The sequence below is a fragment of the Anticarsia gemmatalis genome, chromosome 7, assembly GCF_050436995.1.
Source record: "Anticarsia gemmatalis isolate Benzon Research Colony breed Stoneville strain chromosome 7, ilAntGemm2 primary, whole genome shotgun sequence".
Classification (NCBI taxonomy): domain Eukaryota; kingdom Metazoa; phylum Arthropoda; class Insecta; order Lepidoptera; family Erebidae; genus Anticarsia; species Anticarsia gemmatalis.
In genome coordinates, this window is record NC_134751.1 from 1,850,530 (window position 1) to 1,872,764 (window position 22,235).

Genomic DNA, 22,235 nt, shown 5'->3' on the forward strand with positions numbered 1-22,235 from the left:
TACGTCCCTTATCTTATGATCATTACGGGATGTGAATTTTGATCAAAACATGTTTCGTTTGCATCTGAATATTCTGTTTTAGTGGCGGGCCGAGATTGGGTCCTTGAGGTACGCCAACAATGTTATGTCAACAATGAAACAAAATAATAAACATTGAATTATTGTTTCAAGTTATTTTTTATGAAACGCTGTGTATTTGTTACGTTTTACGGTTTTAATGCTTATGTTTGCCTATAAGTTTCAAGAGCGCCAGCGAATATGTTTCAAAGATCAGGTAATGTTGACTTCTAAATTCTGGAACAACTGCATAAAGGCCCGCGAATTCATCGACGCGAAAAGACTTCCCGGAAGAAAATAATCCGTACGACACATTCAAATTAATTAAAAATATCCTAGATTTCGTAATGTTACTAAAACATAAACAATAACTACGTAAATTGTTACCTTACGGTAATTTCCTTTTAATTGCTTCTTGCAAAATTACTTAAGAATGTAGGACAATAATTGCAGCATTTTCCTTTTATCCTCGCTGTGTTGTTATTTTCCTCTTGTCTTTCATATTTTATATTTTTTTTTGTAAGTAGGCAAATATTTTACCAAAGTTATTCAGGCAGGTAATTGTATTTTTTTCTTAGAGTAGATTTTAATGTCTTTGTTGTCTGCCTACCCCTAGGGGAAGAAGGCATGATTTTATGTATCCAGATTTGAACATTTCCTGGTTCTATCATTGAAAAATGCTAAGAGCTGCAAATTATTTTAAAAATCCTACTTTTAATTTTTGCATTCTAAATGGCATAGGTACTAGAATAATACCATTTTACTGCCACTAGGCTATCACTACGCTACAGATATATTTTACTTAAATAAAACAAAATCCAGTAACTCGTATAAGAAGTTATTCGATTGAATATGTGATTGAATTGCACTCGAATTCTCAAGAACTCGCCCAGTCGTGAAGTGATTTCAAGCGCTGAGAAAAAATCTCGGTTTTTATATCGTATCAAAGAAAAACAGATTGTACCAGCTGTCGAGATACAAAGTAAATTGTAGTGGACTGAATAAGATAACATTTTACGCAGTAAAAAAGATCCCACCGGATTCCATCTCAATCATTGGCAGCAAAAAGTAACGACAAGAATAATATTATTTTTTATATAGTACAAAAAAGACATACATTATCATTCATAGCAATGCATGACAAACTTGTAGGAAATTGCAAGCAATGGTGTATATGTATGATAATAAAGTAATATAAAATATAGTGTAGAAAAAGCCTACGTACTTTAAGAATGACACGTTTTCTTTCTTTTTATTTTTACTGTCAATAAGACTTGCTTATATGATATTTATGACAAGCCACTACCAAGGCGGCGAGAGATCGGGGGTTTTGGTTCCCACACGGAACTAATATTTGTGCGATCAACTTGTTGTTTCGGGTCTGGCTGTTCTATGAGTCCGTTGTATGTAAAAATCCCCGCGATACAATAGCAATGCTTAGTGCGGGAGTTGTCTTTTAAAATGAATCAATTACTATTTCATCGGGATTTTAAAATAGCTAATAAGACGCTAGCTAATGAGCACGCACAAAGAAGCAAAGTTCAGACATATACGAAACTAAAATGATGTCATATAAATAGTTAATAGTTCTCAGTATAGGTACTACTTAATGTGCGTGTTAGTGTACACGGTAAAGGTATTTTTTGTACAACTTAATATAACTAAGCACACTAGTTCTAAGAATTCGTGACTAGATCATTAGGATTTTATGAATCATATTTTATTTGTTAGACCGTAAATATATTTCTTCGTTTAAGCACTTTTATACTTCGTTTATGGTCTTTGGCAAGATGTATGAATGTGACCAAGTGGAGATTTTTTAGGCGCTGCCTACTCCTATACGAAAAAAGCGTGATTCAAATATTTACGTCTTTTTTTATAACAGGCAAATTATTTAGGATTTTTTTGTGATGTCATTCCTTAAACAGTAGGAGATGCTATTATCAGTCTTGATAAATATATTAATAGAATATTTATTAAAAGTTTCGCGGAAATAAGGAAGTGATAAGCATGTTTTTAGTCGGCTGGTGAGTTTATTATTATTCATGAACATCATTTTAAGAGAATCTATAAATATAATGTAATAAATATAGAGAGAGATTCGATTTATCTACTATTTATTTAACGTTTATATTCTGTTCTTGTTTTCTGGATCGATATTTTATGGACATTGTTATAATAGTTATATTTTTAACTATCAGTTGCTCGATTTTCTACTACTGCCGACTACTAGCAAACGGCTACCTATCGAGAAATTTTACACGAAAATCTGTTTAGCGCCTCTACCGGGCTCCGTAAGAACTATTTTGCCAGCACGTTTTGATTGACAAACTCTCGATACTCGACAGTACAGACTATAGAAAATCGCGCTACTGCAACCAAGACATAACAATAATACTTACCCAGCTACTTTTCAAAAATATTTACGTTATAAAGCTTACCAATTCACGCGAAATTCTGTGCGTCATCAAAAAGTTTCCAAACAATTTTGAAATTACCTGAAACAGAAAAGAAAATTTTAATATGATTGATAACTGTGGTAATGTCAATCAAACTGACGGTTTTGCATGTAAAAATAATTATAAAAATTAGGCCACGGACTCTCGTGACGTTGAAAAATGGTTTACTAATTACCCTGAACATTTTGTTTAAGAAACTGAATCAATCGAATTTGAAAAGCGTAAGCAAACTTTGGTAATTTTGCTTTAAGAAGTTTGAATAGCGAGGTGACATTGAACAACATGAACTGAATTCGTAATTTGATTCCTGATTTAATGTTGCTTAATATTTTGGTGATTTGTTCTTTCTAAAATTAGCAGTAATGCTGAAATAACTTAAAACTTGATCTTTTAGAAATGATTTTGGTTCACAACAGACTGAATTTATTTTGTCTGAATCTACGGATTTCAAACATTGTACTTCGTAAGGTTTTTCACTATGAATCTGTAACTAGTGCAAATATGTAACATCCGAACAATGGTTTAATATTGACGTTCCACAGAGCCGATGTGATTGACAGTTTGTTTGGCAGAGTTGTGAATGTTTTAGCATCTGCTATTTCGGATCTAGTTCGTCATATTGTCATTTTTTAGAGTTCTGTGCCCAAAGAATAATAACTGTCACCATGATGTATTTCCAAAAATGTAATAGTTAATTGATATTTACACAAATAATATATGTATTTCTGCCGTTAGATTTAAAAAGACTTTATAGAATTCATTATGTAGTATGTTAATTATTATTGTTCCAGAAGTCTCTTAAATTAAAGAAATAATATTCAATGAATTTTTAAGGAAGACATTGGCGTAATATTAACTTAATTTTTGTTGTCAAAAAGTTAGGCATAGCTTTTTGAGCAGTAAGGCTCGCACACGCAAAGAGATGACATACAGTAGCCGGCTTCTGACCAAGTTGTAGGATATTAACCTCTGATATTTTAATCTGTCGCTAAGTTATTTACATTGTTTAGAATATTTGTAAATTTTTGCACGTCATGCTTCTAATATCTTAAGATATAATTTAATTATACCAATGTTTCTCTATGAGTCACGTATTTTGATTTGGCATAGAGATAGGTCAGGCCTTAAATAACTTGTGTGTGATAAAAATTACATGTAGAATGCAACGTCTGAAGCGATTTAAGTTTTGACTTATTTATTATTAGTAGAGTAGAGCACGATAGTAAGAAAAGTCTTGGATTTTTCAATGGCTTTTAACATCATTGTTTTTTTCGTACATTTTATACTTGAATTTGTGAGTACCGTTTAAGTTTTTGATATATTAAGATCAATATTAGAAGCATTTGCATTAACGGTATTACCAGTCAATGAACTGTCTTCTTGAAACATATTCAATCACTCTTACTGATTGCTGTATTTTGAACAAGTAACATTTACTAGTGACTCAGTTCAGTAGTATTTAAGTTGAATGTCGGTACCGGCTGTTGCCATTAACACGTTGGTGAATTCAAAAGCCTTAAGGCTAACGATATCTTTTGGTATGTAATCTTTGTTAATAAAAAAGAACACACAATCAAGTTGTCAAAATCTAAACTTCAATTATGTTATTTTTTGTGGACCCGCGACTGTACTACGGGTTTTAGAAAAAAATCCTCTTTGTTCTTTTGTCGGTTTAAATAGTTATTTACATATACATTTTTTTTAACGTTATTTAGTTCAGTATATACTCTTTAGACCCATGACTGTCCCACTATTGAGCAAAGGTCTACCCCTGAAAGAGGAAGGGGTTGGGACTTGAGTCCTCTCGTTGACCAAGTGTGGGTTGCGGACTTTGCATGACTCCAACGGCGAAGGAAAACATCATGATGAAATAAAAAAACCTTACATGCCTGCTATATTATATTCTAGTCATCTCTGTTATAAAATATTTATATCATACCTATTTTAATTTTATTGCATAAGTAACAACACAATAAAATTCTACATGACAACACATTTTAATGTCGTTCTTTTCAGAAACATCTTTGTAGTAGTAATGCTTTATTCTTATGTTAATTTCTCAGACAAAATTAGTGTCTGCATTTATGTAATACTAGTGTTTAAAACACATGCATATTTAAAATTATGTAAAATTGTAATTTCTGTAGGTAACGGTTCCTTAAATAATTTAGTTGTCTTTGTCCATTATTAAATAAAATAAATAGTCGTTTTCTGAGTGTTTCATTTATCGTCTGAATTAAGGAATCATAGACCTTGTCTTCCTAGTTCATAAAACCACCGGCCTTCTATGCCACACTTGTCAACCTGGACTCATCATCACTACAAAATATAAATCTACATAACAACAATTTATATTATCATATATCAGATTGCAGGAATGAACGCAATCTGGATTTTTTCATTAGAATCATCATTCATCCTCATAATTTTATCGCTGATTTAGTCAGCCTGTGACCGCGGCGAGTGCAACCTTCACCAAAATGTCATGCATTCTAAGGTATAATGCGTTAATTCCCGATTTCAATATAAAATAACCATGCAGCAAAGTTTAAAAGTTATGAACAATTATGCACTAATCTAATTACAAAAACCAGCATAATTATACAAGCTTCTTTCCTAATATTACACCACCTATTACTTCACTAATTACAGGCAATACTAATCCTCAGGCATCTTTCAACTATCCCTATCAAGATCAGTTACGAGGCGGTTGTATAACAAATAACCGGAACAGTATAACACTGAATAACGGACACAGAGCACGTGTCGACCCGGATATGACATAGCGTGATGGTATCAACATCGGTATTCAACGCAAGCCTCGGTATGTAACGGATACTTATAATAAATGTAATAAAATGTTGACGACGACTGTTTGGTAAATGACAAAAACCATTTCGAAGTGACGTCAACTGCTCTTACAATGACAACTAGTCGTGTTTTGCAGAGACTTTTACAAATGCGCAAATATCGACAAAAAAGCAACAAGACCAAAAATTATTATTAGTAAATAACACAATTTTGTAAGATATGTATAAATTCTCGATTTATTCTACTGAATGCATTTTTACAATATTATGATCAACTCCAAACCAAAATAAGATTTGAGATCAAAAAAATATTTGATAGTGTTTAGAATCCGTTTAGTGATTAATTTCTTAACTTATTACATCACAGTTTGCATGTTTTCATAGTAAATTATAACTAATAGCAATATTATTGTATGTGCAAAGAAAATAACTAAGTTATAAATACTTGTTTTAGTCTTTGGAATAATATTTTGGTGATATATTAGAGTAAGTTCTCCTGCGACATATGGATTATCTCTAAGCTGGGGATGTATTTGAAATGCCCTGGTATTTGTAAAATGGTCCGACATTTTAACCCTACTGTTCTCTGAATTTTCAAACATATTGACAATACAATATGTTTAAAAGTTCGGTGTTCTGCAAAACAAATTTCGAAACAAACAGATTCAATTAACTCTGCATAATTTTCTGCAAAATTTTCTATCGTTTAACTGACAGCATTGATAGGTTCGTTATTTTTAACATGTTTCTAATGAATGCCCTCCGGCTGCAGTTATCAAAAGCAGTATGTAGTTAGAAAAATATTTGATCATTTCACAAAAATATAAACGTAATATTTTTCAATCATGCCTTGGGCGTGGGTGAAAAATCAAAAAATTAAAATAGAAAATGACCTCATTTATTGTAATTAGATATTTAATCTGTGCTAAAAGAATATGTACTAATTATTTATAGGCATTAATTATTTTACACCACTAAAATATTTATTCGTTTCAAAGCTGGTTTACTTTTAATCATACTACTATACCAAAAAAATTGCCGTAGGACAACTTTGGCATAAAATCACCACATAATAATTACATGATTTATTATTATGTGTTATAATTTTGGCCTGCTATTACCTTCGTTATCCAATTACTTTCAAGCTAGAACAAGTCTTAATTATCATTATTGGTTTCTAGGTAAGTAGATCAAATACGACAAGCCTTAAAATGTCGATCTTTGAGAGTGTAATGCGTCATACCTTTACGAAGTTATACAAATCCGGACTCTTTTTTTTGAGAAACCGTGAGTTTGAAATCCTACTAATATTATAAATGTTAGAGTAACCCAAACTGGGTTTTCTTCAAGCGTAAACTACTGAAGAGATTTAAATAAAAATTTGTAAAAAGGCTAATTTGAGATCCGCCAAAGCACATCGGATAATTTTCGTTCTGGAATGCTATGGAAATGATGCGTTTAATGAGCCGTATAACTATAGTCCATGCGATCAGAGTCGCGGGCATGAGCTAATAATTTATTAAATCTTAATACCTTAAACTTTACGGTGTATAGTAAATATAAGTACTCTACACAAACTTGTTATCGGAGTCTACTTGAGATCACGACCGGTGCAACTTGATGTAAATGTCAAGTCAGTGAAGGTAAACAATGAATGCTTGCTTTAATATTATGTTTATTAAAATAATAATATTAACTCTAAGTTCTTTCTTTTATAAAAATGCATGGAATGAGCGGCGATGAACAAAACGTTAAACGATGCGATTGACAATATGATTGAAGGAAACACAAATAAATACTTAAAAGATTAAAGTGATGTTGATCTGCCAATCTTAATATTAGAGTATGATTGAATCATTGTATTATAAAATATAATCTATACTCATTTCTCTTCCGGGATTTATTTTTAAGCCTGTAATAGAGTATCGAAATATTTAAAAAAAATGATAAAAGTACCTACAATAACTGCATTCAAGACAGAAAAAGTGGTAAAACAAAATTCATTCAAGGACTTTAAAGAATTTGAAAGGTTGAAATAAATTTTTGAGACCAGGAACTACCAAAATAAACATTGGTTGTCTACGTGAATACCTTTTCCGTTTCGACAAACATAGCCTTATCACCGGTTACGATATTCATTAAATGTTAATTGAAACGAATATGCAATGTGACAATTTGCTTATAATGTAAAGTCTGTCATTATTACTTGCCTTATCACCTAATTTTATGCCACTTGTTTGACAAATTCAACCTTCTGTTCTTATGCTGAGTCTCCTCTCAGAATGAGCGAGGGGTTAAGCTTTAACTGCATCTATCAAGTACAGGCTGTGGAGTATCGATTCTTCCAAGGACTATTTAAAGGAACACTTTGGCAAGCAAGATTTTGTTTCGTGTTCCTCTACCATAAGTACACGTGATCTGGGGGCACGGAAGTGCCCCCGCAAGTCGAGCAAAAAAAAAAGCGGCACGGCCGTACCATCCTTTTCTCGAAGCAATTCGGGCTATTTTTGACACCCCTATAATTTAGTTGTGGATAAAACAAGAAGCCTGGATTTTCAGCAACTAATCAGTCATTGTATAAACACGGTAGATTTAAAATTTCAGTCGATTTGAACCAGTAGTTTAAGAATGACAACTTGTTAAAGTTTGTGAATTTTGTCACTCACTGATTCACTGATTCACTGACTCACTGACTCACCGATCATCAAAAGTCTAAGGTACTTCTAGCAGACTTAGACGCTTAAAATTTAGAATACAAATAGGGTTTAGTGTCTTAATCATGGGAAAAATTTAATATTTTCTAATTTCGGTTCAGTTTTCTAAATACACCAACTGCAACAATAACTTTGTAATCCCATATAAATGTATAAGATTACAAGGTTACATTTGCAGTTAATGAATTATTATTACTCTAGAAAATAAAATAAATACTTAGGTGTAAATAGGTACCTACTATATGAGGCATAACGGGAGGGGGTATAGGGTGGGTAAGGGTGTTTATCTCATGAAACTGAACCACATTCCCGTAAGAAAAAATGGTTGAATTATGAAAAAAATCGTCTTGCCATACAAATTGGACTTATGTTCGCTCTACAAAAAGAAGTGAGATGCCATCAAAAACATTCTGTAAAAACCTCAAGTCTCGCCGTAAAAAGTTGTGAGATCTATATAATACCAAGTCGATTAGTCTATTTAGTCTCTACTTAAAGGACCTTCTGTCTTAAGTTATTACGTATGTTATTATCATGCCAATTAAAAAAAAATACCTTTAAAACAAATAGATCGACTTGGTCATCGCAACGCAGAAAACACAAATTCGCCATTAACATTTCAGGAGCATTAACTTCTCGTCGTGCTGTGTAGTGTGATACATACTAATAATCAAATCATGCGATGGCCAGGTCGGTCTATTTGTTTTAAAGGTATTTTTTTTTAAATTGGCATGATGATAACATACGTAATAACTTAAGACAGAAGGTCCTTTAAGTAGAGACTAAATAGACTAATCGACTTGGTATTATATAGATCTCACAACTTTTTACGGCGAGACTTGAGGTTTTTACAGAATGTTTTTGATGGCATAAATATTTCTAATACACACGTTATTTACAAAAAGTTCTTACTCTCTAGATGAAAAGTGGAAATCATTCTGTCAATAAATCGAATGGCGCATCAATTGGTATGTCTCTTCATTTAATTGCAGGAAATGTTTACAATCAATAAACAGTTAAACACTACAGGCAATCAAGCACGTGTATCTTTGTATGTTTGTTTGACAGATTAAACGGATTTCTAACATCCTTATCGGTCATATAAATACTTTAACATTTATCAATTACCAATAGTTTTGCTCTCATTTCGAAATAATTATTGACTACTTTCTCGATAGTAATAACCAGTTTTAGTTGATCTATGATTTGTATGAAAGGATATGGAAATTATAGTTCAATGTTTAGTTGGTTATTATTTTGCTCTATTTTTTTTATATTGTCCAGTGTAACTAGACCTATCGTTATTATGAAAGGACATAGAAATAATAGTTCAACAGGTAATTGGTAATTGTTTCAACATTATTCGTTACGCTTAGTCATGGATGTTTTTTTAATATTTGGTAAGAACATGTGCCTTACGAAATTTTTACAAGAGGACGTAAACATTACTTAGATAAACAGGTATCGTTTTTATTACAAACAAGTAGGTAAGTATTACAAGGTACGATATATTATTATGTTTTATTCCGTTACTAGCGGCACGCCCCGGCTTGCCCAATTTGGATGATTTTACGATTATAAGATTGTTATTAAAATAAATAATATTGTACATTATGTTATTTAAAATAATCGTATTAACTCTTTGCCATATTCAGCTCTTGACATATCATGACTGCTTGTGAACAGACTTTTTCGACAGCCTGCCAACACGGTCGGTGCAACCTGCGCCGAAACTTCAAGCACTTTAACAACTCTCAAAAGGTAAATGCGTTATTTCCCGTATTCTTATAAACATGCAACGGGAAAGTTTGAAAGATGGTTCATACAATAAGTTTTCCAGACTTAAAAATGTCCGTGAAATGACGAAAAGACAGACTAGACTTTGCAAGAAAAATACGACTTAAGTCAGTATTGACTAAACTCTGTAAGAAACACTGACTAGCTCTTTAATTGGTCAACAATGATTTAATTGTACAGCTAGCTATAGCTGAATCATCTTAGCATTATGACATTGTGCTATTGTACTCTTGAAATCTAAAAGAGCATGTTTATTATTGTCTATCCAGCAGTTACATCAAATTGATGATATAACATTCATGTATCAGTTAGGCATTCGTCATCCATTGATCTTGCGTGAGAGTGAGTCATTCGGTAAAATTCGGCTGACCTCGGCTATTGTCGGTAAAATTGATTGATTTCCTACCTCTGTTAATAAATTAAGGATAAATATTTAACCGTATCGTTTTCCGCAAGTTATTATTGTAAATACCTCCTTGTTTTGTGATTGGAAGCGCGACTGTGGAACGTAGAGTCTTGAGTTCAATATTTTAAGCAACTTTTTTGTTTTATTTCTTTATCAGATTTCCTTTAAAATTGTGGGTTTTGCCTAGATTTTTTATTCTTGTTTAATAGTCCACTTGATTCAGCATATCTTATAAAATACAATAGCTTATTAAAATTATAATAATAAAGTTTTGTTTCATATTCTCACGACTCTAACAATTAAATAGACATTACGCATACCATGAAATATTATATTATAAACAAAGTCGAGTAACTCGTTGATATTTTTTGTTAGTCTAACTTATGTAAGGAGGTAAAAATAACTAGTACAGCGCAAAAAACGAGTTGTTGGCTACTTTTCATACCGTGACTAAGTTGCTTGTAATTCATAGGGGGCTTATAAGTACTTATTCTATTCGATGACAATCACTCGAAAGCTTAACAAGAGCACCTACATTTATATGACGTCATAGTAGTTGCATTGTGTCATGCCAAGAGAATTTCTAACTATTCCGTACTAGATAGCTTTCAAGAACCGCCCAACATACGTATGAGCTGTATTAATTCAAAAGCATTACAAAACAGCCACCAGGTATTGTTCACGTTGAATTCTCGTCATCATTGCATACAAAAGGTCAATGCCTCCATCTACACATTAAACAGATCAAACACTTCAAAACTTGACATTTTATCCGTTATTATAAAGTAAATAAATTCATGTAAAATCTCACTTCAGATTATGCATAATCCGTTAATGCATCTATTCATACTCATATTATGAGTTACGGCTGTTTGTCTGTTATGCTTTTACTCCATAAAGACTGAACTCACTTTAAAGCTTTGTTTGGAGAAAGTTAAAATCCAGTAAAAACAACAGCCCAATATCTTGGCATCATATTTTTGAGAAAGAAAACACAGGGATAAGGACAAAACAAAGAAGTTAAAGACTCAAAGTCCACCATAGGCATTCCTTTTTTATCTGTTTTTTGTGCGCTAAATTGCCCACGAGTGAATCCGGTCAGCAAGTACTGCAATACCATATCTAATCCACAATTTCGCACTTCATATGTCGTAACACCGTAACACTAACGACTTGCGATGGGATTTCCTCATATAATAACATCGACACGTGTTGTACTGTGTTATTTATTGTTATGCAACAAACCGGTTAGATTTGCGACCCACTTTACGGCTATAGGCTTATTCGTAATCTAGATTATGATTTAATATGACAATTTATGTCCAGTCACTATCGTAATTTATACTCTGTACATATTTACATAGATAAAATGTAAGTGTCCGAGTTTTATTATGAGGTTGACGAATGTATCTCTGTCTAAAATTAGACATAAACGCATACACGGAGATAAGTTAGTACCTAATTAGTTCCTGATTCTAACAAATTTAATTTCGAATGAATGAATACTTTTTTTTAAGTGTAAATGAAAAAATCATATTATTATTCTCAGATGTCTAGTTCAAAATACCGTTTTTATGAAAGTTAAATGGATTTCTTGGCGAAACGGGGGGCTATCACGTATCTCAGTTGTCAATTATATGAAATCCACATTGTTTTATTCCCTATAGTGTTATGTAGTGGTTATGTAGTGGTTAACACATTATGCCGAAGCAGCAATGTAGGTACAGAATTGCGAACATTAATTTAAAGTACACTTTTCAACTGATATATTAAGGTGTAAATACAAATACGAACAAGAGCCGTGAGCACCCACAAAAAGCTACTAAAATCACATAGTTATATAATCGTTAGTATGTCAGGCCAAGTTCGAAAAGTAACTCAACAAAAACTATCGAAAGTTGATGCAAATTCAAACAGCTGTCACGCAGATGTTTTCGCCAAGTTGAACCTTCGCTGATGATTGAAGGCTAATAGTGGGTTTGGTTCCTACTTATTATTCTGGCCGGTCGTAGGCTCGTCATCAAGGTTTGTTATGAAATCAGATGTCGTTTTGATAGTGACGCGAAAACTATCGAATAAGTAGATTTTTCAAATTTTAAATTGCAATGGTTTGAGAACTTATTTGTAAGCAGCTAGATTTATTTTTGTCTTTTTGCTTTTTGTTAATGTATTCTTAGTTCAGGAATGTGTAATTTTTTTGGTATTTGTTTTCATTTGCGTGTTACTTAAAAAGTAAAACTAAAAACGTTATGTTAGAATTTACGAAAGCCTGTAAAAACCACAAACATTTGGAGTTCCTAAAGTTATCCTACATTAGAAAATTTGTTAAGGCTTTTTATTTCAACCGTTCTGAATCGTTTCTACGGACCTACACCACAGTATACCATTTATCAAACCACACATTACCAACATCAAACTACACAAAACTATCATGTACATAATAATATCATAATTTATGCAATTACCTCACAGGCCCTTAACCCGATAAACAACAAACCGAAAAGTCGTCAAAATGAGTCAGTCGACCTTGAACAGTGACGTCACCTAACCTTCCTTCCCCACTGCAAGCGAAAGAGAAATCGTGAGATGACGGTTAGGCAACAGTCGGCACACTAACTTTATAAGTTTCATACTTTGATAAATATCAAACTGTGCTCTGAGAACACGGTATTTTCCTACCAGTCAAATCAGCCACTATTTAGACACATACATACATACGCAAAATCGTGCCTTATTCTTTTAGTGGTAGGCAGAGACCAAAGAACGCCACTTGGTACGATCTTTACAAACTTCCCTTGCTTTATTCGCATCCAGTCTATGCATATAAAAACTTCATGATTTTAGGGCTAATTGTGATGCGGTAATTGACCTATAGCAAGAGATTTAACAATACATCGCGTTAAATCTTAAATCACAGATATTAAATAATAGAAACCTGCCATAGCATAAAAAATACATACATATAATATTACGCCGTTTTCCCTTAGGTTGGCATAGACACAAAAAACAATTGCAAACTTCCCTTGCTTCATTCACATCCATACATCTTTTCATACATGACAATGAAAAAACAAAAAATAAACACAAGAGTTTGACCAGATTAATAAATGAAAATTCTTTAATCTTTTTACTTTTACTAAGACGCGAGCCAACGTTCAGTTACCTGTAAGTTTCATAGTGACTATTACAAAATAATAAAAGATGAATTGAAAATTCTTTAGGATTTAGGCTTTAAGACTACATCAATCTTCGTTATAGCCTAACCCTGACGCGAGCCTGATCTCACTATGAAAGGGTTAAAACCTTAGGCTTAAAATATTAGTTTAGGTTTTATAAATTATGAATTTCATGTTTCGTGATTTTTTAAGACAATAAGCGAGTTTATTTTTAGTATTAGACTCCAGATAAAGATACATATTTACTTTGATTGTCTTTGCGATCTGGGCTGGTAGTGTGTACGACTGCTCATAACAAGGACGCGGATTCGAACCTGAAACAGTATCATAATGCACCTCCCTCGAATCAATTCAAACAAATGGCAAGGTGCAGTCCGTCTTTTCTAATCTATAAGAATATTACTCATTGGTAACCCAGAGTTTGATATCGTGCCCGATATTCCACACAGCCCCTGCCTTCAACTTTATCACGCGTGATATTATGAAGAAATAATAGATTAGATTTACTATTTTCAACTGTACATTACTAGAATGTCTAATTAATCCTCTTGTAATATTGTCTTAGATATTATATAGTTTGTGAATGTAGCTTTATTTTCAACTAGAATTCGTTAACTTACTTAAATTTAACTTTTTCTCATGTTTGTTTCAGACGATTGAAAGTGAATTTACAAAACCGCATAATAGGTACATTAAAGCAATTTAATTAATGACTGGTCTAATTAATTAATGAATGATGAATGCAAATAATAATATTTCATTTCAATAAACCCCGGTTTAGTATAACAAATATTTATGTTAATAGTTTTCCTCAATATATTTTCCTTCCCAATTACGACCATTAAATTAAATTCAAATAACTATGAATGATTTGTGAATAATATTTATTATATGTTTTCAGGCGGTGAAATTCATTCTTGTATTATCAGAATTTACTGAATATAATAACGTTAATAATTTAGCGAATAATTGACACCATTAACGTATTAGCAATTTATGAGAAATAGTCTACAAAAATTGACGTTTATGAGAATTTTCAATGTATTAGCAAACAATAGTGAGTGTGGCTGTAGGTTCGAATTCTGGGTCGAAAAAAGAACTATAGAATTTTCTTATCTCTGTTGGAATATGCTTAATAGCAACCCGTAGTTTCGTTATATAAAACAACAGGCTTGCTCCCTATTACATTGTACTGACTTCAAAATGTGGATGTTTTACATAACTTGGAAAAGTTGACATGTCAGTGTATTTTGTACGCCTGCACATTTTGGTATAACAAACGGAATCTTAAACTGATCACGTTTGTAAATAATGCGTCACTATATTTTGTTGATGACAGTACCTGTTGACATTGATCGTCGCGTTCAACGGTTGTCATCAAATTGGTAAATACGTCGTTGTTGCCGTCATACAGTGATTGTAAGGTCATTTTATGAGGTAGCTGCAGGTTTTGTTCACGAAAGGTCTTATGTGACTATTCTTGGAAAACTGAATCGACATCAAGGATTTTTGGGACAGTCAGAGAATTATATGAATAACTTAATCATCAACGTGTACGGAATTTATTAATTACTCTGAATGACGTATTTGATACATTTCGAAGAAAACAATTTTTTTTAAATAAATTTTTAAGAGGTACGAAAATGGTTTGACTACAGCGTAGTGGCTAAAGTGATTACCAAGCTGCTGCAAACAGAAGTCATGACTTCGATTCCCATACTGATCAAGTAGTTGTGTGATTTGCAAATATGTTTATTTCTTAGGTTCGGTTTTCCTATGTACTTTACTACCCTTTTTTTAAGTGCGCAAACGGTTCCTACCATACATTTCATATTTTTGATGCGGGAAATTAAAATAAATAAGAATAATATATAACTTCTTGTTGGCCGTTGAAAAATATATAACTTATATTATTATATTTCTTATTGATTCATTTTATAACGATGTAACTATGCAAAAATAATGAATTACATACAATTACATAATAACCTAAAGATCCATTTGCATTAATTTGCAATAAATAGGCCTAAAACCAATAATTCTAGGTTAAACATATTCATATACGGAAATTGAGTTCACAACCTTCGCATCCTTAATTTGAAGGCTATTTGACTTCCGCTGGAAAGTTATGTTGCAAATAACTTTGACAGACATGTCGATAACAATTGCAAGCGACGACATTTTTTATTCGTTTAATTTTTATATTTATTTGGAACTGCGTCATTTTGAATTGGGATTATCGATTTTATTTTTAATAATGCCAAAGTAATTTGTGTTTTTTCCTTATATTATGCACTTGATTGATATTATTGATGTATGACTTTGGGGTTTTAACTATCTCCATGCCAAATTTAATGATAAACGGCATCGCAGTTTTGAGGTGAAAACGTGACAAAGAATTTTTTTTAAAAAGAGTTACTGCGCGTTTTCTTTTTTTTTTTTCATCGAGATCATAAAATTATCTATAATACGCGTCAACGTTGTTTATTCCTGTTTTTATTTTGCTTTTACAAGAGAACTGCTGCATCACACGGAAAACATCATAGTATTTTGTACTTAAAGTTACCCTCTGCTTTTATTCATAAAGACGGTTTTTCTCTGAATGATTTGTACCTTATTGCACTGCTTAATTGACGAGTCTAGACGTTTCATTCCCACGGAAGCTTTTAAGGTGACCTACCCAATTACCCACATTAATCCAGTTTCCAGGTAATTTGAGATGATTACCGTTTTATCAGTGAAGTTAATTCATCGATGTGATTAGCAGAATTATATATAATTGAGTCTAAGTATCACGTGGTGCAAACGTGTGCTAATACTGGTCGTTCGACTTCATTAGCCTAGTATAAGTTAGACTAGTAGTCTATGTTATGGAAACTGTTTATGAAAGTATTAGGTTTGAGTTAGTGCTTACATATGTGGTTCTAGATTGGTATAAGTTCCATTGAAAGGAGTGAACTATGCGGGAGTTTGTTGTTGTTGTAGCCGAGTCTGACGAAAATTCCTCATCCAGTCTTATGTATTTGTAGGAACGACTTGTGTTCGTACCAACGAAACTTTGGGTGCACGATCTCGGGCAGTACAAAATCTTAAAAACTTTTTGACCTAAGTAACAAATCCATGAGCTCTTTGCAACAATAGTTCTTAAAAAGGCACCACTGAGATAATAGTTAAAGCTAATTAAAGTAATTTTGTTTTCCACTAATCAGTCACTGTGGAACTTTGCTGTTCAAGGTGGACGACGTGTGTGGTGCAACGAAAAATACCGTCTGCATACTATCATTGCATCAGTGTCGTTTTAAATACTAACATATAAGAACTATATAAGCATACTAGAGAACAGTTATTTCATTTCATTCAATAATATTTTGTTCTCAATTAAACGATAGTTTTTCTTCTTTTTCATAAAATACTTGTAAGCTCGCAAATTCGCGTATTGATTTTTCTGGGTAAAAAGTATCTAATTAATATGTTAATTTCGGCTGTAAACTTCCTACATCTGGGTACCTAATTTTATCAATTTTATTTAAGAACTTTTGGCTTGATTGAGTTACAAACGTTCCTCCAAACACCTAAAACTCACGTTCATTATATAGGTTGAAAATTCAAAATTTTACACATTCCGATGTAATCGTGCAAAAGATCTTAAAATTAAAATCAACTGTTGCGCGCGATTGTACTTAATTGCAAAACCACGTGCATTTTTTCTCCAACGTGATAAAAAGTGCATTCGATGTGAAATGTGATAACGTCAATCATGTACAGTTATGCAGTAAAGTGGAAATAATTAAATTTTAAGACGCCGTTAAATCAACGCGAAATAAGCAATTCGTTACAATGTTGTGTTTTTTAGGAATTTTATCAACATAGTAGTTAACTGAATTACGAAAGCAAAGACGTAGCTATTTTCTAACACTTTTATCTACAGAGCAATTAACACGGAATTTAAGATTTTAAAAATAGAAAATACATTAGCAATGTTTTTATTTGCTAACTTATTACCATTTGTTTTTACCGTAACCTCAGCTAGTTATTGTAAAAGCCCCAATTTAACTATATTGATCATTACTCTTATGTATTTAAGAACCAGCTTGAGAAGCGAATATGCAAATTACCAACTCCTAATAACATAGATTTTCTATCCCTGTGGTAAAATAATTACCAACCATTTTAATACCCCTGTCATTACTTCTGTACGTGACTGTACTTTACCGTAGTGTGTGTATTTGTGTATATGTATGCATTTACGCACACATTGTCATAAATTTGGAGTATACTTCGTAAACCTGTTTCGGCAACATTTTGACAGTTTCGCCAAACTCATTGTGTGGCTTTGAAGCCAAAATATTGAGTTACTAATTGTCTTGTTAACGGTGCTCTGAGTTCTTTAGTGTTCAGGCACTTTACGAAATTTTGACTTCACTACCTTAATTTTGTCGTAAAAGTTAATTGTTTGTAAATGGTAATAGATTTAAAGTAATTTGGTCACGAGTATCGTGTAATAATAGTTGTTGCATAGACTTTCGCATTTATATTTTTTTGTCGCGATAAAGAGGGTTGTATAAATATATAAAACAATACCTATGTGAATATGTGAAAGATTGTCTGTATAATTTTATGACTAAATCGCAGAACTTTATATATGATGTTAGGACCTAGACAATAATATAGGTACATTTTTGAAAATGCAACCCCTAAGTTGCTAATTGGCACATAAGGCGTAAGACTCTGTACGTGAGCCCCATATGTCTATAAATCAGACCAGTATTTACAAAAATATAAAAAGGATCTTGTATTAAAACTTGCTCCCGAAAGGTTAATGCGACATGTTTAAATAAAAATGTAAGTGAGGCTTTTGCTTCACTTAATTAAATTGCATTGACAAGTAGTGATATTATACACACTAGGAAACCCACGCGGGTACACTCGAGTACAAAGTTTCGGTCGCTTAAGGGTCGATGTCTAAGACTTATGTCCGGCTTCTGAGTACATTTAGCGGTAGTTTATCTGTTCAATAGCGTTTTTTATATGAGTTTACACGCAATTGAATAGATAAACTACCTACCGCTAAATGTACTTCAGAAACCGGGGGTTAGTTCAGCAAATCAAGAGTAGTTTTTCTCATTTAGAATATTAGAACCAATATGAAACCATTGATTATGTCAACTAAGTTTGTTAGAATATATATTATACGTAACATACTAGACTAGTTGTCGTTATTTTTCCACAGAAAGTGATAAATATCCCACACGTATCCCCCGATAAGAATAAACAAATTCAATATCAATTAAAATCAAATCATTTATTCATTTAGGGTAAATATTGACGCTTATGATGATCAATGTTAATGAATTTACGAAGAAAAAATGTTAAATTCATACTAGACAAAAACGCACTTAATTCAATATTACTGCTTTTAAATGTCCAAAATTAATAGATTTTCGATAGCGTAAGCGTAAATCACATATTTCAACACGTGTTTCAAATGTCAGCCGATATTTTAACACTATTCAATTTCAAAATATCCACATCTGTGGGGCAACGCTGCAAAATTGTTTTTAATATAGTCCCAAGCTATATTTTAAAGGTATTTACAAAAATAGAAAAATACGACGATAACATTGCAATTTTAATCTTTTATACGCACCAATTTGTTGTTACATTGTAATAAATTTTGATAAAAATTATTTACATGCGATTTGGTTACATGCAATCAAATTAATTTTGAATCAGTTCAATATATTTATATTATTTGGGTTAACCTACAAATCTGTAGTAAATATATAAACAATGTAATATAATATAAACAATGTGTAAAATAAATCACATCGTCACATATCGCAACCCTTTCAAAGCCTTTATCAATAAAAATAAAACTGATGTATTACAGATACCCGCACGCAATTTTCTCAAACACGACCCGCAATAAAAAACAAACAACAATTACGCAATGAGCAAATGTAAACAAATTTGCACAAACCGACTAATTTGTAAACACATTAAAATGGGCCAAATTTTTTTGTAAACAAATTGTTATTACACATCATTAAAAATAAAAAATTGTACCTTAAAAATTTCTTTGTAAGTCAAAAATCCCTTCACTTATTTTTCACATTCGGAACAATATAGTACAGTCACTAACACCACGTTTAACTTGTACGACGGCTATCGCACAACTAAACACTGCACGTTGCAAAATGCGCAAGAGACACTACCAATAGCCAGTACACCTTGACCTTTCATTACGCAGTTCTGGTACAAACTTTCCATTAAATCCTAGAAGGGTGGCGGGTCTTACAAACTGGTTGAAGTATTTGGCGCAATTCGCGGAGGCTTTATGGGGTTCAGTGACACTTGAAGTCGCGATCTGGGGAAATCCGAATGCTGTATGCCAAGTAAAAAGTTCAATGTTTATTTTATTGTCGTTCAACGGGAAATACAATTATTTGGCTGTAATGAAACATGTTTTCTTGTTATTAGTTGACAGTTACTCATTGAGCCTTTTATCCCGAGAATATACGGAACGATAGCCTCTGTGGCTGAGGCGGTGTACTACCGGTGACGAGTTCCTAGGTTCGATTTCAGGGTCGGGCAAAATATTTATTAATGAGTATCTTCGAGTTAAATTATCAGTTTTTTAAGTTCCCACGAAACATACATACTTTTAACATTATAAATAATATTAAGTTTATTTATAAAAAAAAGAATAATTATGCCATATTATTACAATTGTCTATCAAAATTGAAGTAACATTTAATTTCACTCCATGTGTATGTGCATGTTTTTCTTGAATGAAAGAGAAAATCCACTTCCTCTTTGCTTCAAATCTTTTATTAAAAGAACATTATCTCAGAAACAATATAAATTAATATCAGACTGCCAGATGTTAGACGTGACCCATTTATGCTTCAGCCCCTAATGTGAAATCAATGAGTTATGCTCCACAACAGATGGGAATGGAATGACTCGGTGTACTCATACGACGTGTGAAGAATTTTAGAGAAAACAGTTTTTTGGAAATGCTCCGAAGAAAACATCAAGAAAATATAGTGCATTCGCGAGGCACTATGACACCAACTACTTACTGCATGATATAAAATAATTTTGAATGCAGATGCACCACTTCCACTTCGTAAGGAAGCCAAAACTACAAAATACCTCTCGTAGGAGGGCAGCGGGTTTAAAAGAAGAGGATACAGATATCTAAAGGAAAGCCATACTGAATAAGGTATAATAATAATATACGACTTGTAATTCATTGGTGTATCATCATTGCATGTCGTGCAAAATAATTTTTTCATGTTCTTATTTTTCAAGATACTTTTCAGCCACCTGCAAAAGGAATTGCCTTATCCATTCAATGACCACGAGTAAGGTAGCCGAGGAAAGAGTATTATTGTCATAGTCCAGGTTCGGTACAAAACTTCAGACTGATACTGAAAATGCCCTATTATTCAAAAACAGTTTATCTTACCCGGGAACTTCAAGATTTCGTAAACGGCATGCATTCAGCACAATTATTCACCGTTTAACTACCCGACAATCCTTGAATAATTTCGGCATTTACGCAAACGTCTGGCGGTACATGCATTCAAACGAAACATTATAAGCAGTCTTTCATCCGAAACTAATTGAATTTCGATACTTTGCATTAAAATTCACGTACTGAGTGCGTAAGTAACACATTTTTATTAAATAACGAGTCGGTGTTTACACCTGTTGATGATACGAGTTCAATGAACTCTATATTAATTACTTATTTAAAATTTGAGAATTAATTAACTCTTTTAATTTTGAGATATCACTTTGCAGATCTCGTTAGAGAAACTGTGTCAGAATATAAATTGTAGGTTACCATATTATTTTTGTGTTGCTAGAAGCGCTCATAGTTTGTTGCATTTTCCGAATAGAAAATAAGAAACGTTTACGAGGACATTCGATAGGGAGATCATATAGGAGGATGCGCCTTAAGTAGGTCTTAATTATTTTCAAAGATAACACTTGCTGTCATGCTTAAGTCCTTCGGGTGGCGTTTACATCTCTGACATTACTTAGTTGGCTGCTTTGGGTAAAAAGATTTTTGTTTCATTGTTTCAAAATAATTCTAGAAGTTTCAGAGGCAAATAAAGGGTCGCTCTTTAAGACGTTTATAAAGGAAATCAGTCCTTTTGACAAGAAGATTGATGTACTGCTTATCTAATCACTATTTATGTAAATATTTGGTCATTGTTGACAATGAAAATTCTCTTTTGACGTATAGGACATTGAAAACATAAACATAGTAGATAGAGGAGAGGCCTTTACCAGTGAACATAATATCTGCTGATCACGAGGTCCCGGGTTTGATACTCGGGTTGTACAAAGTACTTTGGTCTTCTCTGATTGGTATAAGAATATTAAATTATCAGTAGTAGCCCGGTGTTTGGTAATGCGCTCGGTATATGGAAATAGGCTCACCCTCTAAGACATGGGATTAACGTTGCTAACATTGGCGGAACGTGAGTGTATTTTCATATACCTCCTACACGTTTATCAGGCGTGATATGATGAATGTGTGTCAGTTATATTTAACGCTTTAACACCTAAAGGCAGTTAAAAACTTTGGTCACATTAGTATTTACGTTTTTTGTGTGAAAATCGAACCCATAACACACCTAAGCGTTAATGAAGCCTCCAACGACTACTTATTTTACTTCTCTATCCTTACTCAGGAAACCTTTTCCGATCTTCTAAGTAATTTCTCTTCGTCTACTTTATTGTACTAAAAATAAATTTATTCCCCGAGTAACACTTTCAATATTGTTCATTGATCTCTAGA

At 32.6% G+C, this 22,235-nt stretch overlaps 1 protein-coding gene across 1 annotated transcript in view; it reads right to left on the reverse strand.

Annotated features, from left to right (window-relative positions):
• LOC142974264 (proton-coupled amino acid transporter-like protein pathetic) overlaps positions 1-19,619 on the reverse strand; it is a 57,098-nt gene extending 37,479 nt beyond the window's left edge. The window contains exon 1 of the mRNA XM_076116467.1: positions 19,483-19,619. The gene's annotated coding sequence lies outside the window, so the exon portion shown is untranslated. The remainder of the gene's footprint in view (positions 1-19,482) is intronic.
• Positions 19,620-22,235: the final 2,616 nt, after the last annotated feature.